Source organism: Aquarana catesbeiana, linkage group LG02, assembly GCF_042186555.1.
Source record: "Aquarana catesbeiana isolate 2022-GZ linkage group LG02, ASM4218655v1, whole genome shotgun sequence".
Lineage (NCBI taxonomy): Eukaryota > Metazoa > Chordata > Amphibia > Anura > Ranidae > Aquarana > Aquarana catesbeiana.
In genome coordinates, this window is record NC_133325.1 from 490,819,764 (window position 1) to 490,837,068 (window position 17,305).

Sequence of the window (17,305 nt, forward strand, 5' to 3'; positions counted from 1 at the left end):
CGTGTTGGAGGGTGGCAGTCTTGAAAGGGGAAGGGGTGGCAGGAAAAGGATTGGCACAAGAAAAATGGGGCTTGAACTTTTTAGGCACAACCAAAGGATTATACAAAAATAGTTTTAATATAAACAAATAAAAAATGTAATTACATAATGTCTAAAAATCCACATTAATATATCAACACATATTGTAAAATACCGCTAAAGTACAAAACCATGGTATATCTACAAGGAGACTAGGAGATGAATAGGAATCATTCCTTAGTGTAAAAGAATCCAGGAGCATGGTTTGGTTACAAGGAAGTGGATTCGCTCTACATGTTACGCACTCTCAGCACTTCTTCAGGAGCATTTACAATGACTATCAAAAAATAGAAAAGAAAGACATACATAAACATATTGGGAGTTATGTACAAATCCACTTTGCACTGCAAGTGCACTTGGAAGTGCAGTCGCTCTAAATCTAAGGGGTAGATCTGAAATGAGTGGAAGCTCTGCTGATTTTATCATTCAATCATGTGCAAGCTAAAATGCTGTTTTTTATGTTCCTTGCATGTCCCCCTCGGATCTACAGCGACTTTACGTCCAAGTGAACTTTCAGTGCACTTTCAAGTGCACTTGCAGTGCAAAGTGGATTTTCCTTTAGTAAATAACCCCCATTGCATAATACAGAAAAAACTATTCAACAATTAATAACAATATACATTTTAGTGAGCATTAGTGTAGCATTGTTATTATTTGTTGAGCTGTTTTTTCTGTATTATACAATATGTTTATGTATGTCTTTCTTTTCCATATTTTGATAGTCATTGTAAATGCTCCTGAAGAAGCGCTGAGAGTGCGTAACATGTAGAGCGAATCTGCTATCTTGTAACCAAACCATACTCCTGGATTCTTTTACACTATGGAATGATTCCTATTCATCTCCTAGTCTCCTTGTAGATCTACCATGGTTTTGTACTTTAGCATTTTTTTTACAATATGTGTTGATATATTAATGTGGATTTTTAGACATTATGTAATTCAATTTTTTATGTGTTTATAACAAAACTATTTTTGTATAATCGTTTGGTTGTGCCAAAAAAGTCCAAGCCCCATTTTTCTTGTGTTATTCTAAATTTAAAGGACGTGGCACAGGCTACTGCTTTTGTATCCACAGGACCAATCTGTGATACGATACAATTAATAAACTCAGGAAGAGGATTGGAATATAGAGGACGTGAATTACAGTTTGTGGTAGGCAGGGCATAACACGATTCTGGTTGTTTTTTTTTAAGTGAGTGGGTTGTATATGTTTATGTATTCAGATGTTGTCTGGTAATGCGTCCAACAAGCCCATTTTTTGCTGAATTTTGTTGGAGTGTCATGTGCGATGTGGACGTTTTTCCATTTCAGTGACTTTGCGAATTCTAATAAATCATTTTTTTAGTGTGGGATGCACTGTTTTGCTGCGTTAATCATGTGCATTGCTAGAGATTTGTGGTAGGATTTGTGTGGTAAGGACGAGTGGTGGAGTAGGAGTTGAGCTGGGGAAAATTCTAGATCGTAGCCCTGATATCCTTTTTAGGAACTGGTGCCCAAAACTGAACTGCATATTCCAGATGAGGTCTTACTAATAATTTATAATAATATCTCACTCTCTGCAGGCCATATCTCTCTTAACACACTTAACTGCATATACCATGTTAGTTTTCTTGTGTTTGGGTGTTGAGTCCTTTGGATATACAAACTTCTGTCTTAGTGTATTGATGGGCTTTACGAATATAGGATTTTAATGTTTGGTAATCCTTTTTTTGACCCTCATATGATCCTAACAAAGCTGGCAGAAGTCATTATGTCAGCTGTGATGTGATCCCTCACCATCATGTTCTGACATAGTATCTCTATTTAGTGGATGATATTTTAAACATATTAGTTCCTGTAGGTTATTATTCCATTAATATGTTGTTAATGTCAAAATAAATCAATGTAACATGGTGTTCTCTTTGTTCTAATCATATTTCTGCATCATACTTTATTGGTTCTTCATCTAAAACATTGCTCCTGTCCTGTCTCAGACAATTTAATTCTAATATTTCTCTATCTTGCACTCATTGCAAATATTCTTGTTCACTGTTTGAATGTTCTTTTGTTTTCTGCTCTTTTGCATTGCTTTTGGTGTCTGTCTTTCATAAGCAGTCTTTTTTTTCCAGTCATGTATTCCATTTGTCTAATATTTTTACTGATCAAATTGTGACAATGAAAACATTGCATTTTCACTTACATGTTGCGTTTAACAAGATCAGCTATTTACTGATGTATTTTAACTTGGTTATCAATGTAGTTTAGTATAATAGGAATTTGCTATTACTGATGCACAGCCATAAACAACTCTCCTTATCCTTTTCCGGTTACTTATTTGTTTTTATATCTATACACTTTATTAAAGGGTAAATGTGCTACATCAAAATTATGCAGCCAACTGACCTATACAGAGAACTTGATTCTCTTATCAAAATTAATGTAAAAAGAATAATAAAAATAACTCACAAAATCACAAAGGACACTGAAGATAGTAACAATTTGAAGTGTTGTGATATTTTCTGCCTCTGTGCAAGTCCCAAAAGATCTTCAGCAGGGTAAATCAGCAAGCCATGCTTTCATTGCCTACTTTGTTGAAGAAACACCCCTCTCATATCATGACAGAGATTTGTTTAAGAGGATAAAATATTTCAGTGAAATTGTTTCTGAAGGCACTATATCACACTTGAAAAAATGTACTTCTTGTATGTCATTCATAAACAGTAATAGTGAGAAAGCAATTTCAGAGAAATAGCTAGTCACAAAACTCATAATGAACATCTGAGCTGTTATACCTGTATAAGCCTATCATGTTATCATTTTATTAAGGTAGTCCTGTGTGGATTATCATCAGGCATGTATTGCCATCGGGACTACCTGGAGTTTCCCTGTGGGCCAATGGCTCAGTGGGCCGGTTTCAGTGACAGCGGAGTTAGAGCAGGTGGGGACTCCCAAATCCTGTCCACCAATAAGCAAATCTCCCACTGTGTAGCTGTTTAGAAAAAAAATCCTAGGGGTCTCCCCTGTGTTCGGCTTTGGGCGGATTAATCTGCAGCAGCACACTACACAGTTAAAGGCCTGGCCTTGTTCATATATCAGTACACTGGAGCCAGCCGGGAGCACGGCTGTGGACTAATCTGCCTAAAGCCAAAAGTGATGAAATAGTCCCCTTTCTGTCCCCGACTCCCACAGAACACAGGGAGACCCGGAGAAGTTTTTTTCTAAACAGCTACACAGCGGGAGTCGGGAGATTAGCTCATTGGTGGACAGGATTTGGGAGTCCCCGCCTGCACAACTCACACTGATAGGTTGCATTAATGGGCACTGGTGTGGCTGCATTAATGGGCACTGGTGTGGCTGCATTAATGGGCACTGGTGTGGCTGCATTAATGGGCACTGGTGTGGCTGCACTGATGGGCACTGATGTGGCTGCGCTGGTGGGCACTGATCAGGCTGCATTAATGGGCACTGATCAGGCTGCATTAATGGGCACTGGTAAGGCTGCGCTCATGTGCACTGGTGGGGCTACATTAATGGGTACTGGTGTGGCTGCATTAACGGGCACTGGTGTGGCTGCGCTGATGGGCACTGATCAGGCTACATTAATGGGCACTGGTGTGGCTGCGCTGATGGGCACTGATCAGGCTGCATTTTTGGGCACTGGTGTGGCTGCATTAATGGGCACTTGTGTGACTGAGCTGATGGGCACTGATCAGGCTGCATTAACAAGCACTGGTGTGGCTGCACTGACGGGCACTGATCAGGCTGCATTAATGAGCATTGGTGTGGCTGCGCTGATGGGCACTGATCGGGCTGCATTAACAGGCACTGGTGTGGCTGCATTAATGGGCACTGGTGTTACTGTGCTGATGGGCACTAATCAGGCTGCATTAATGGGCACTGGTGTAGCTGCACTAAAGGGCACTGATCAGGCTGCATTAATGGGCACTGGTGAGGCTGCATTAATGGGCACTGGTGTGGCTATGCCCTGTAGTAGAATGTTATTATTTTTTTTTTTGCACAATTGCCTATAGTTTATATACTGTTTTTGTGCGAGTTTGCAAAATTAAAGTGGGCCGGTCTAGATTAAGTCCAGGGCCAAATTTTTGTCCCAGTCCAGCCCTGATTATCATAAAGCACTTTTGACCTCTCCTTTGTGAGGGTCATTAGAATCTGATAAGCCCCCACTCTTTACTCACTGTGGTGGTCTTTGTGGTGATTCCATTGCTGAAAAGCTTTGAGGTTCCTGTTGGGATTCACAATCTTCCAATTTTATTAATACACACAAGAGGACTTTTTAATTATTATTTGGCTTTTCAGAGGCACTTTCCTGCTTAAGCTACATGTATACACTTACTGTATATGTGAATATTTTCTGTTTTTTCACTTGTATGTTTTGTTTATGTGATTTTTGAATGCACTGCAATGAACATTTTCCAATTTATGTATACCATATATTAGGGTATTGTTCCAGCTGCTTTGTGATATTACACATTTGGATTCCTAGCGCTGTTTTCTTTTTTTGTTTATAGCAAGACCTTCGGCACCTTTCTTGCTAGATCCTCCAATGCTTTGACATATTCTTTTAATCCAAAATTCAAAGAATGAGGTTATTTCTTCCCCCTGATTCTTCAAACATTCTGTGGCTACTTCTCTGCATTATACGAGGTGTGTCTAAAAGGTTTGACGAATGGTATCAGAAAACAAACAAAACAGAAAATACTGTACATACAAATTACCTTTATTGGCCTTCAAAATAATTGTCATCCTTCACAACACACTTTTAGCAACATTCATAAAGCTTCTGGAAACTGTCAGCAAAGGCCTCTTTAGGAATCGATCGCAGAACTGCTGTCACACATTCTTAGATTGCATGTCCCCAAAATGTGCACCTTTTATGACGCTCCTAATGCAGGCAACTCTTTTGGGTCATGGTGAGGATGGTGAAGGCCATTCCGTCAATTGCCACTTGGTGGTAGCACCAGGTCTCATCCCCTGTGACGATGGTTCGCTCAAAGGATGGATCCTGGTCACACATGGTAATGAAATCTCCAGAGGTTTGCTTTTGTTTTGCTTTCTGTTCGTCTGTCAGCTTGTGCAGCACAAACTGGGAACAAATATTCTGCTTACCCAAATCTTCGCAGATGATGATGGGCACCGTTTACTTGCTAATGCCCAATAACCATACCAGAATTTGTCGCACTCACTCAATCATGTCTGGGGTTCTGCTTGTTAATGGCCGACCCAAATGTGGCTTATTCTTGTTTCATTCCCGATGCAAAAGTGTGTGAACCAGTCGTAAACACATTTTCTGCCAACGGCTTCTGTCCCATACACTTGCACCAACATTACATGCGTCTCGGTTGCTGTTTTCCCCAGTGTGTAGCAGAACTTGATGTTCACTCTTTGCTCCATTGCACTGTGACTCTACTCTCAGACTGACTATATTCGACTGCCTGCAGTGGGTTTACCCTGACGGTCATGTGTACTCCACGCTAGGTAGCGCTTCTCAAAGTGTCTCTGGATAGGCATATATACCTGGCACAATGTAGTTCCAAAACATCTGGGGTGCCAAGGTTCGCCATCAGTGGCCTAGGAACTATCCAATCTAGTTCTGCAGGTGAAAGCTCAGGCCAAGATGAATTCATATACTAACATTCATATAAAGAAATGTCTGAGTAGCAGGGATCATAACATGATTTCATTTAATGTAAGCTGTGAACAACAAGCACATACTGGAAAGATAAAAGCATTTAATTGTAAAAGAGAAAGCTTTCCAATACTGAGGACTGCTCTCCAAGACTTATGCCCTGTACACAGGCTCGGATTTTCTGACGGAATTTGTGCGATCGGAGCTTGTTGTCGGAAATTCCGACCATGTGTGGGCTCCATCTGACTTCTTCCATCGGAATTTCCGACACACAAAGTTTGAGAGCAGCCTATAAAATTTTCCGACAACAAAATCCGTTCGCGTAAATTCTGACCGTGTGTGGACAATTCTGACGCACAAAGTGCCACGCATGCTCAGAATATATTAAGAGAGGAAAGCTATTGGCTACTGCTCCGTTTATAGTCCCGACGTACGTGTTTTACGTCACCACGTTCAGAACAATCAGATTTTCCAACAACTTTGTGCGACCGTGTGTATGCAAGACAAGTTTGAGCCAACATCCGTTGGAAAAAATCCATGGATTTTGTTGTCGGAATGTCTGATCAATCTCCAATCATGTGTACAGGGTATTAGACTGGGAGATGTTATTGTCACCAAAGAACAGAGCAGAAATGGCAATGTTTCACATTGACTGTATGTAAACACACTGCAAAATGTATTACTACAGGCAACACATTTAAAAAGTAAATAATCCATAAAGAATGAGAAAAGGACATTTCAAAAATATAAAAATCAGGTTGCAAAAGAAAGTAGTAGTAGAAGACAAAATAAAAAAAATCTTCAAATATATTAATAGTAAAAGTGTCAGGTCTGAGCATATGGGCCTTTTACAAGATAACTTAGAGTTGGTGACTGGGGACAAAGAAAAGACAAATGTAAAGTGATTTGTTGTTTTTTTAACACACCAGGGAAGGTGTGTGCTGACTATGACTGCTCTTTCTGCCTCCCCTGCTCGATTCATAAAAGCTGTACCATCACATCCTGCAATGAAAAGTGCTTTATGAATAGAGGAGGAAGACTTTTTGTCCACCCATCTGTCCTCCATTCTAAAGTCTCATACACACGCTTAGAATTTTCATGAGAAGCGAGCATTTGTTTTTTTGTGGCATGCTAGTCTCATGTCAAAAGTGAAGAGGTTACTCTCAATATGAAAATTTTCGTACGGCAGAATACAACATCAGAAGGGATATAATGTGTTGAGTAGTTTTGCATGTATTCTTTTATTTCTGAGCATGCATAGTCTTGGTCTTACGTTTTATTCATACGAAACTCATACTAATGAAACGAAAATCGGACGTTGAGTTCACATCCGACAAATTTTATAGTCTACATATCCAGCTTTTGTCTGAGGAAAAAGCAAAATCGGCTGTTGAAAGCACCGTACTAACGATCCAAAAATAGGCAGCTCATCATACGAATTTCTCCATCCGATTTTCGTATAGTGTGTATGGGCCTATAGAGTGCTTTTCACTGTGGGAATAAATAGTACAGCTTTTATTAATGGATAGGGGGGTGGAAAAGGTGGCCTAGTTGGCACTTTTGATGAGTGTCTATCAACGGGTCGAGTCACTCATATTAACTGTTGCAGCAACTAAGGATCACAGCTGCAGGAGTATCTGGGATGGCAGAAGAATGAAGATTTCAATGAACATAGCAACAACCAGCACAAGGGAAGCTTTTCATCCATTGTAAGTACTGCCCTTTATGCTAATTTAACAATATATGTATATTTCAATAAACTCAAACTTTAAACAATTTTTTGAGCTTTGTGTATACAACTGAAAATGGAGGATTTCAAAACCATAATAGGAATAGTAATGACATAGGCCTGAAAGAACCACAATAGCTCAAAACTAATATGGTCCGGTCCAGAAACATTTAGACAGAATAATGGTGAATAAAGCACCTGGACCAGATGGTATACATGCACTTATCCCCAAAGAGTTGAGCTCTGTTATTTTGAAGCCATTGTTTCTAATTTTTAAAGACTCCTTAATGACTGGCTCAGTGCCACTAGATTGGTGCAAAGTCAATGTGCTTATTATATTTAAAAGGGATCAAAGTCTTTACCAAGTACCGTATTTATTGGCATATAACATGCACTTCCCCCCCCTGAAAATAGGGGGCAAATCATGTGATCATGTTGTACGCCGATACCTGGCTGCCTCAGAGGGAAAGGAGGGGGCAAGCACCACCAGATTACACAGAGCCAGGATCACCTGTATACTCGGCGCTCACACACAGTCCCTCCTCCTTGCTCAGCTCCTAGCATAGACATCACATATCCTGACATTGGAGTGGTGTTCAGTCTATCATAGTAGCCGGGTCAGGAGGCGGGACTGTGTGTGACTGTGAGCGCCGAGTACACAGGAGATTCCGGCTCTGTGTAATCCGGCACTGGTGAGGCTACATTGATGGGCAAAGGCGAGGCTGCAGATTGGCATTGATCAGGCTGCAATGATGGGCAATGGTGAGGCTGCAGATGGACACTAATCAGGCTGCAATGGTGAGGCTGCAGATGGGCACTGATCAGGCTGCATTAATGGGCAATGGCGAGGCTGCAGATGGGCACTGATAAGGCTACATTGATGGGCACTGATCAGGCTGCATTGATGGGCAACGGGAAGGCTGCATTGATATGCACTGGTGAGGCTGCGGATGGGCACTCATGAGGCTGCATTGATGGGCACTGACCCTTTTTTTGCTTTAATGTTCTTTATTTAAAATTGAAGGTTTTTTTCCTGAAACTTCCCTCTGCAAATTAAGATGTGTGTTATATGCCTGTGTGTGTTATACGCCCATAAATACAGTAATTACAGACCAGTTAGTTGAATTTCTATAGTCTGGAAGATACTTGAGAGTGTGATAAAAGACCCCATAGAAGGGAAGAGTTTTTGCTAGAAAACAATATTATAAGCATTGTGATCTGTTACATTGTTTTGTCGCTGCTCAAAGTAGAGGTGAAAGTATATGCCTGTGTCCCAGATCATGGGGTGCAGACTTATCCTGATACCAATCCAGAGTGCTATTACATGTAAAGAGGAAAGGTTTGCCGCTACTCCTGACCAGGGGTGAAAAAATGATAAGGATTGGCCTCAGCCTACATGTCTCCATCACACCACACACCTTGATGCATTTCGCTTCATCCACAAGGGCTAAGTCATATGAGTAGGGGTAATTCTTTCCAATATTATAAGCAATAGTTAGTATGAATTCATGAAAAACTGAAGTTGTCAAACTAATCTGCTTTCTTTTTATGAGGTGAGGTATTAGTAAGAAAAACTTAGACAAAGGAGTGGCTGTCAATATAGTATACTTGGACTTGGAAAAGCGTTTGACACAGTTCCTTACACACACCTAATGGGTAAGATAAAGTAAATAGACTTGGAAAATTCAGTTTGTAAATGGATAGTAAATGGCTAAAAGGCCACATTCAGAGAGTAGTTGTTATAGATTCATACTCTGGTCTAAAGTTCTAAAGTCTAAGGGCTCATTTACACTTGCTTTGAATTTAATACACATTAAGTGCCTACCATTTCAACATGCTTTGTTGGGGCTCATTTACACTTGCTTCAACTTTAACACACATTAAAGCACCTATGCTTTTTTGATGTGTTTGTGATGCTTCTGTGATGCTTTTTTGAAGCTTTAATTAAGCTTTGCAAATGCCCTGTGTGAGTTGGTTTTCTATTTTTTCAAAAAGTGAAGTGAAAATAATTTAATAATTTAAAAGGGAAGCAAAGCTGCTGCTTATTTAATGCTCTTGTACCACTCCTGGTCCGGTTAAAGTGGAAGTAAAGTCCACTTTTTAACTTGTACCCACAGGTAAGCCTATAATAAGGTATACCTGTAGTTACAGTGAATAGCTCCTAAACTTGTACTGTTTAGGAAATACCCACTTTGAATGCACATGACATCACCGGAACATGTGCTCTGAAGGGACAGTTCACCCACGCCATACCACTTTAACTACTTAAGGACCGAGCCTATTTTGCAGGGTATTTACAAGTTAAAAATCTTTTTTTTTGCTAGAAAATTACTTAGAATCCCCAAACATTATATTTTTTTCCAGACACCCTAGAGAATAAAATGGCGGTTATTGCAATACTTTATGTCACACTGTATTTGCTCAGTGGTCTCACAAGCACAATTTTTTGGGAAAAAATACACTTTTTAATGAAAAAATAAGACAACAGTGAAATTAGCCCAATTTATTTATATATTGTGAAATATAATGTTACACCGAGTAAATTAATATCCAACATGTCATGCTTCAATTGTGCCTGCTCGTGGAATGGCAACAAATTTTTACCCTTAAAAATCTCCCATAGGCGACATTTCAAAATTTCTACAGGTTACCAGTTTTGAGTTACAGAAGAGGACTAATGCTAGAATTATTGCTCTCACTCTAACATTCGTAGCGATACCTCACATGTGTGGTTTGAACACCGTTTTCATATGCGGCTTGACTTACGTATGAGTTCGCTTCTGCGCGCAAGCTCGGCGGGACGGGACGCTTTAAATTATTTTATTTTTTTCTTATTTATTTTACTTTTTATTTTTTATTTTTACACTGTCCTTTTAAAAAAAAAAATGTTTGGGTCACTTTTATTCCTAGGAATGTAAACACCCCTTGTAATAGAAAAAAGGCATAACAGGACGTCTTAAATGTCTTTTTTTTGACAAAAAAAATGTCCTCTTTAAGACCAATGGTGTGGAGCCGAGCGGGGGGCCACCTTTCCCTCACTCGACATCCAGCCTGTGAGGGAAGAAGACCCGATCATCTCTGCCACGACCGATGGCTCCGGTAAGCAGCTGAGACAACCAGAGCAGGGCGGGAGGGGGGCCTCTCCACCGATAAAAGCGATCTTGCAGCGAATCCGCCGCTGAGACTACTTTTATCTGAAATCGGACTGCCTGCTGAAGAAGAGGATATCGGGGTTATGGCAGCTATCGTACAACTGACGTACAACTGCGGTGGGTGGTCCATAAGTAGTTAAAGAGTGCTTTGATAGACTTGTATGGAGGGCTTTGGAGAAGTGAGAAGCAAGATGAAAGCAACAGAGGGTATCATTTTTGAAGCTCAGCGAAGAGAAGCAAAGCAAACAGAACAGTGTGAACAGAGCTGTAAGGTAACCATTTTATTTAGGGGCAGGTGCTTTGTATGGATGGGCCGAGCACCCCCGGTTCGGTTCGCAACAGAACATCTCGAACAGGCAAACATTTCTAGTGAACATGCAAACTCTATTAAAGTCTAGGGGGCACAAACATGAAAAATCAAAAGTCCTCATTTTAAAGGCTTATATGAAAATTATTGCCATAAAAAGTGTATGGGGACCCGGGTACTGCCCTAGAGGACAGTGCCTGGGGGTCCCCTTAGTCTGCCTGTAAAGTGGCACATCTTTACAATGTATAGAACATGCCGCAGCAATAATGCCATTTCTAAAGGAAAAATGTTATGTAAAGAGGAACTGCAGCCTGCTTACATAATTTGTAATAAAAACATATTTTGCCATTCTGAATCATCCCTCCAATCACTTTACTTATTAGTTCATATATACCGTGATTCTGTACTTGCCAAATATGCTGAAGAAATCTCCCTCCACTGAGTCTGGCTGCATCCATTTTAACTGTGGGCAACTGAAGCTGCTGCCTGTTCACTTCATGGATTTACACAGACACACAGAGGCACTGCAGCCCTGCTGCTCTTATTGGCCCTCTTATGACAGTGAGACAGCTTTGCATGATGTCATAATCCTAGGCTAATGACCAGACAAGAAACAGGAAGTGGGCTGTAATAGGTATTTACTGGAAGAAAAAAATGTTTTACTATCCAAAGTTAAAACAATAAGAGCAGAAGATTTAATAGATGGAAAGTTGAAAAAATGACTAAAGTTCAGCTTTAAACTTGCTCGCGGCTGTAATATATTGCTTCATCTCCCCGAAATATAGACTATAAAAAATGAAAAAAATGGCATAGGGTCCCCTCCAGTCCAAAACAGCATAGACCATTTGGGTCTGGTATAAATTTTAAGGGGAACCATATGCCAACATTTAAAAAAAAATGGCGTGGGGTTCCCCCCAAAATCCATACCAGACCCTTATCCGAGCATGCAGCCTGGCAGATCAGGAATAGGGGGGACAAGCGAGCGCCCCCCCCTCCTGAACCATACCAGGCTACTTGCCCTCAACATGGGGGGGTGGGTACTGCACCCCACCCACCCCAAAGCACCTTGTCCCCATGTTAATGGGGACAAGGGGCCTCTTCCCAACAACCCTGGCCGGTGGTTGTTGGGGTCTGCGGGTGGGGGGCTTATAGGAATCTGGAAGCCCCCTTTAACAAGAGGCCCCCAGATCCCACCCCCCGTGTGATTGGGTGTCGGGTACATTGTACCCCTACCCATTCACCAAAGAAGTGTACAAACGTAAGAAACAGTACACAGTTTTTGATAAGTTCTTTATTAAAAAAATAAAATAATGTTCCTCGATGTAATCCACTCTCAATCACATCGCCCGCTGTACCTGAAAAATAGAGAAAATAAAAATGCTCGGCCCCCTGGGAGACCTCCCAGCCATTTGTCTCCTCTTTGCTTTGACAACTCTTTTATAGGCACTGGTGGGGCCACCCAGTTATGTCACATGGTGGCACGGCCCCCTTCTGATGTCACATGACATCACGTGACATCAGAAAGACGGTGCCACCAGATGACATAGCCGGGTGGGTCCATCCCTTGCCTATAAAAGAGCTGTCAAAGCAGGGAGGAGACAGATTTTTTAATATAGGACTTGTTAAAAACTGTTTACTGTGTTTCTTACTTTTGTACACTTTTTTGGTGAATGAGTAGGGGTACAATGTGCCCGATACCCATTCACATGGGGGGGCGGGATCTGGGGGCCCCCTTGTTAAAAGGGGATTCCAGATTCCGACAAGGCCTCCGCCCACAGACCCCGACAAATCCCGGTCAGGGTTGTCAGGAAGAGGCTTTTGTCCCCATCAACATGGGGACAAAGTGCTTTGGGGGGCACCCCAAAGCACCCCCCCGTGTTGAGGGCAAGCAGCCTGGTATGGTCCTAGAGGGAGGACGCTCGCCCATCATCCCCCTTTTCTGGCCTGCCAGGCTGCATGCTCGGATAAGGGTATGGTATGGATTTGGGGGGGGGGCCCGACACCATTTTTAGAAAAAAAATTGGCATGGAGTTCACCTTAAAATCTATACCAGACCCAAGACAAAATTTTTATAATTTTTTTCACACAAATAGAGCTTTCTTTTGGTGGTATTTACTCACCACTGGGTTTTTTCTTTTTTGCGACATAAGTAAAAAAAGAGTGAAAATTTTGAAAAAAACTTTTTTTTTTGTTTCTATCATAAAATTTTACAAAAAATACATTTTTGTTCATAAATTTGGGCCAAAATTTATACTGCTACATATCTTTGGTAAAAAATAACCCAAATTAGTGGATATTATTTAGTCTGTGTGAAAGTTGTAGAGTCTACAAGCTATGGTGCAAATCATAAAAATTTGATCACACCTGATGTACTGACGGCCTATCTAATTTCTTGAGGCCATAAAATGTCAGGACAGTACAAATACCCGCCAAATAACCCCTTTTTGGAAAGTAGATAGTCCAAGGTATTTCGTAGGAGGCATAGTGAGTTTTTTGAAGTTGTAATTTTTTCCCATAATTCTTGGGAAAATGAAGAAATTGATTTTTTTTTACACAAAATTGTCATAACAAGTTATTTCTCACACACAGCATATGCATGCTTCCAAATTCCAATTACACCCCAAAATACATTCTGTTACTCCTCATGAGTATAGAGATACCACACGTGTGAGACTTTTTCACAGCCTGGCCATTTAGAGAGGCCCAACATGCAGGGAGCACCATCAGGCATTCTAGGAGCATAAATTACACATCTAATTTCATTCCTACTTACTACACTTTTGAAGGTCCTGGAGCACCAGGATAGTGGAATTACCCACAAAATGACCCCCCTTTGTAAAGAAAACACCCCAACATAAATTCTATAAGGTATGGAGCTGCAGATAGGTACTCGGGTACTCTGATGGGCTACAGGAAGGAGGGAGTGTTCCTGCTGGCGTCATTTTACAATGCACCAGTATGGAAGTTGTTAAAACCCATACCAGACCCAAAGGGTCCCCCCCAAGCAATTCTTCACCAATTTTTTTTAATTTACATTCTTTTTTTCACAATCATTTTTTAAAATTTAGCTCTCAGCGGGGAATTCTTAACTACCTATTGACTGTGCGCTCAGTGGGCGAACATCCCACTAAGTGGCCAGAAAGTTTGGGTGTTATGCGAGTACCTGAATGGGTGATGTTTAGGCCAAACTTATGCTCAGCTCAAACCGTTCGCCCATTCTTAGTGGTGCCTGAGCATTGTAACCCCTTACAGTTACTCGTGTTGGGTGCAGGAACTGGCCCTGCTGTTAAAATTTGAAAAAAAAATTGAAACTAAATGCACCTATCAAATAGGTGCAGAAAAATCGGGCCTTGGGTGTTGGTGGTGCCTGAACACTGTAACCCCTCACAGTTACTCTTGTTGGGCACAGGAATGGGCCCTGCTGTTAAAAAATAGAAAATAAATTGAAATTACATGCACCTGTCAAACAAGTGCAGAAAAATTGGGCCTTGGGTGTTGGTGGTGCTTGAACGCTGTAACCCCTCACGGTTACTTTTGTTGGGCACAGGAAGGGGCCCTGCTGTTAAATTGGAAAAAAAAAATTACATGCACCTGTCAAACAGGTGCAGAAAAATTGGGCCTTGGGTGTTGGTGGTGCCCTAAGACAAAAATATTGTTGGAAGCCAGCATACTCAAGATTCAGGAATAGGATAGGCAGCATAGACAGTCTTCAAGAGATCCCTAGCAAATTCAGTCAGTTACATCAGCATCAGGGGCTTGATAGCTGCTGTTGATCCAGGACTGATTTATTTTGATAAATGTCAGTATATCAACGGAGTCTGTGGACAGGTGCACACTTTTATCCATCACAAACCCTCCAGCAGCACTTGAATGTCCATTCGGAAAGCACGCTGGATGCAGTGGAGGCTAGTAGCTCGATTGCATATTGAGCAAGTGCTGGCCAGTGGTCCATCCTCAAGACCCAGTAACCCAGTGGATGCTCAGTTGGAAAGGTCCCCTAGTCTGCTCTTGCCCCTATCCTGCACCATATGATGCAGACGCTGCCAGTGGTTGCTTAAAGCTAACAGCCCTGGGCGCTGAGGACTAAAGAATTGTTTAAAGGCATCGGTCAGCTGACCGCCATCTCCACAGCTCTTCCTCTGACCGAACAAAGCCTCAGAAACACATTATCCAGGAGATGGTAACCTCCCAGTGTCTGGAAAGGTATTACACAAATGTTTCTTAAAGGCACCTTTAAGATGTTTCATCCTCTGTTCCCCCTGTGAAGGCAGGATGAGCTCTGCAACCTTACCCTTGTAACGTGGATCAAGAAGGGTTGCCAGCCAGTAATGATCCCTCTCCTTGATACCACAAATCCTCGGGTCCTTTCACAGGCTTTGCAGAATCAGGGTTCCCATGCAGCGTAAGTTTAAGGAGGCATGAGATTCTGTGTCCTCTGGGTCACTAAGGATGACATTGTCAGGAACTACCTCCTCCCAGCCACATACAACTCCTTGGGTTTCTGGGCACTGAAACTCATCCTTTGAAGACTGCTGTATGTTATCCTCTACATCCATGCTGACACAATCCTATTCTTCCTCCCAACTGAAGCACCGCATGGCATCTTTTAGCCTGATTGCTTGCGTAGCTCCTTGAACGCTTAGGGAGCACTGCTGGTTCAGGGGACAATTCAGCAGAAGAGGCCATAGAGGAAGAGGAGGGGGTGGAGCAGACAGATGTGGCAGAATCCCCACCAGCTTTTTGAAGGCAGGGTGTTGGAACAAGCTCCATCACTGAACCCTTTCTTGCATCCTTCCCAGCTGCCAGCAGAGTTACCAAGTGCGCCATGTTACGTCCCTGACCATGCCTGCTGGACGATGAGTCAGCAGTAATAAGAACCTTGCATGACGTTACAGAGCTGGAATGGACTTACGTAAAAAGAAATTTCTTTTTGGAACCTTCCACTGTGGTACAGCACATTCTGCAAATTCACGAAAGGGGGCAGAGTCTACCAGATGAAAAGGCAGCAGTTGTAGTGCTAGCAATTCGGCCAAGCTAGCATTTACTGTAGACTCTGAGCATGTGGATGGCTGGGACAGTATTTTTTTTTACGCTTAAGCAACTGGGGTAGCGATATTTGCCTGGTGAAATCAACAGGTGTTGTACTGCTAGCAGATTGGGTGCAAGTACTTGTGGCACCCATTGCTATACCATCATTCCTCTGTGGAGGTTTTTGAGAAGAATTGAGGTATAGTAGGGGTAGAGATCCCAGATGAGGAGCAAGGAGAAATCTGCATTTTTTTATGATGTGGGTCCTTCAGGTGCTAATGCCAATGGACTGCATGGCAGGTCGGCATATGTCTTGTCAAGCATGTGGTACCCAAGCGGCTGGTGTTCTGGCCACAGTTGATCCATTTCAGACAGAGATTACAAACAGCAATGCTGCAGTCTGCTGCACATGTGTTGAAAAAAGCCCACACCAATGAACTTTAGGAAGTCATCATGGAATCAGAAGCACACTGCACCTGTGGAGCTCTGTGGCATGATGCAATAGGGTGGCTGCCCTTAAGCCAGGCCCTGGAGGACATCCTGCCTCATTGGAGTTGTACCTCCCCCTCCTTCACTGTTGCTGCAAAAAAAAATCTAAAATAAAATAAATGTAAAATAAATTAGGAAAGGCTGAAAAAAAAACAGTAGTGACCCAGAAGGAAGACCACCTGTGAAGAAGGAACAGCAATTATGGAGATATTTTTTTTTCTGCTGCAGCTTGAAAAAAAAATTCAAAAAGCCCCCCAAAAAAAGGGAACCACTGCTGATGCAGAAAGAGAAACACCTGCGATGCAGAAGGGGGTACAGCAATTATGCCCTAAATATTCTTAGTGCTGTTGTGCTGCCTAAAAAAAAATCTAAAGTATACGACTGTTGTGCTGACGCAGAAGGAATAACACCTGCAACACAGAAGGGGGAGTACTAATAATACAGCAACAGAACCTGATACTGAAAAAAAAATGATTCATGAAAAAAAATGGGATCAGTGGTGACACATCGACACTTCAGTAGCACCACAACACTGTGTTATTCACACTACACTGCACTGTATTATATACACTGCATTACACTGTGTTATTCACACCACACTACACTGTATTATATACTTTGCACAATATACTCTGCACTGCACTGCAATATATACTTTGCACTGCAATGTAGTGTATATACTCTGCACTGCACTGTAGTATATAATCTGCACTGCACTGTAGTATATAATCTGCACTGCACTGTAGTATATACTCTGCACTGCACTATATACTCTGCACTGTACTACACTATATACTGCACTGCCTTATATACACTATACTGACTGCACTATATACTCTGCACTGCGTTATATAGACTACACTGACTGCACTGTGTTTATATAATACAGTGCAGGC